Source organism: Rutidosis leptorrhynchoides, chromosome 9, assembly GCF_046630445.1.
Source record: "Rutidosis leptorrhynchoides isolate AG116_Rl617_1_P2 chromosome 9, CSIRO_AGI_Rlap_v1, whole genome shotgun sequence".
Classification (NCBI taxonomy): Eukaryota; Viridiplantae; Streptophyta; class Magnoliopsida; order Asterales; family Asteraceae; genus Rutidosis; species Rutidosis leptorrhynchoides.
Window position 1 is genome coordinate 137,229,887 of NC_092341.1, and position 2,475 is coordinate 137,232,361.

Genomic DNA, 2,475 nt, shown 5'->3' on the forward strand with positions numbered 1-2,475 from the left:
CAACCCGCTTACAGGAGGTAACCCTAACCAACTGTCCGTGTGCATCCACGAACAGTCTACCTCCGTTAACCCCTGAAATAACAGTACCATTAAAACAATACCGCTTCTTCGGCGGGGTAGAGGGCGGCTGCACGGGCGTCTCCTCAGGGTCCTCGTCGGAATTCTCCTCGCTGAAGTCATCGGATGATGAGTCGTCTGAATCATCTGAGGGTGGATCTGCTCGACCGGTGGTCATCAGTCGATATCTGCTAGGCGGTATCGGCACGACACGTTCATCAGCAAGGCGTATGACCCAATGTCCTCGCTCATTACGGAAAGGACCATCCTCATTTCCCCAAGGAATCACAGCGCCACCGGAATGGTGCTGTGGCTCCGGGAGTCCTGGGCTAGGTGGAGCTAGAATCTCCTCTGGGTCCCCATCTCCATCTGACACGATCATCAGATCAGGTGCGTGGCTACTGTCCCAAGAGGATGAATCGCCAGAGTCACTGAAGGGTAGCGATGACGGGATCTGTGAGTCAGCGGCAATAGCAGGCGAGGTGGCAGATGAATCTGAGTCGCTGTCCAAGTCAATAATGATGGGTGGGATATTCGACATCTGAACAAGGAAAAATAACTTTTTCCATGTCAGTAAGTCATATAGCAAGCACATATTAGGCAAAGTAACTACGACATTCTAGATCGTCTATAGCAGTAAATAGCTTGGCAATAATGACAAATCTTATAGACGTATCATGCAATCGAACGCAGATAGTATCATGCAGTAGTGAAGACAAGTAGTAGTATACAACATATAGCAGTAAAAGTAAGCAGCAGCATGCAGCAAGTTCCGCAGAAACAAGTAAACTAGCAAGTTGTAGATTAGTCCTATTAGTGAATCCTACTCGGTCCAGTCTAGACTCACTAATGCAACCTAATTCCTACAACCAATGCTCTGATACCAAATGTGATGCCCCGTACAAAATTAACGTGTATGGATCATCAACAACAGGTTCATTATAAGGTCAAACACTATATGCTGTTTTAAAATAAGTTTGCATTCATAAGAAAGGGTGATGTCATAACCAACGTCATAAGTTTTACAAACGAAAGTAGGCTTCTACAAATAGAAGCAATTAACATAAGTACGAGACCCAATGGTCATTACAAATTCATTGTTTCAAAAGTAACATAGTTTGTGAATGCAAGGTAAACGTTTCATGCAGAGACATCTCTAACAAAAGTAGCGGGAGTCTATGAAATGTCCCGTTCATACCGATTATAAACGTTTCATATTAATTGATCTCTTTGCGAGGTTTTGACCTCTATATGAGACGTTTTTCAAAGACTGCATTCGTTTTCAAAACAAACCATAACCTTTATTTTATCGACAAGTTTAAAAGGACACCACCTACATTATCAAGAAATGATAATCTAAAAATATCACACTTACATACTACCAATACATATTGGTTTACAATATTAATATGTTACAACAAAGTAAATCTCGAATGCAGTTTTAAACAATATTATACAAGCATGCTGACACCAAATCTTATCCATATTTTAGCATGCAACAACGGAAGCTCTTAATAATCACCTGAGAATAAACATGCTTTAAACGTCAACAAAAATATCGGTGAGTTATAGGTTTAACCTATATATATTAAATCGTAATAATAGACCACAAGATTTCATATTTCAATATACATCCCATACATAGAGATAAAAATCATTTATATGGTGAACACCTGGTAACCGACATTAACAAGATGCATATAAGAATATCCTCGATCATTCCGGAACATCCATCGGACATGATAAAAATGAATTCGAAGTACTAAAGCATCCGGTACTTTGAATGGGGTTTGTTAGGCCCAATAGATCTATCTTTAGGATTCACGTCAATTAGTAGATCGGCTTACTAATTCTTAGGCTACCAAGCAAAAGGGGCATATTTGGCTTCGATCATTCACCCATATAATGTAGTTTCATTTACTTGTGTCTATTTCGTAAAACATTTATAAAACTGCATGTATTCTCATCCCAAAAATATTAGATTTTAAAAATGGGACTATAACTCACTTTCACAGATTTTTACTTCGTCGAGAAGTAACTTGGCCACTGGTCGATTCACGAACCTATAAAAAATATGTACATATATATCAAAGTATGTTCAAAATATATTTACAACATTTTTATTACTTTTTAATGATTTGAGTTTGTTAAGTCAGCAGTCCTCGTTAGTAACCTACAACTAGTTGTCTACAGTTAGATGTACAGAAATAAAGTAATATATATTATGTCGAATCAATACATGACCCAATATCTACAAGTCTCAGACTCGATCACAACTCAAAGTATATATATTATTTTGAAATCAACCTCAACCCTGTATAGCTATCTCAAACATTACTGCATATAGAGTGTCAATGGTTGTTCCGAAATATATATATAGATGGGTCGATATGATATGTCAAAACATTGTATTCGTGT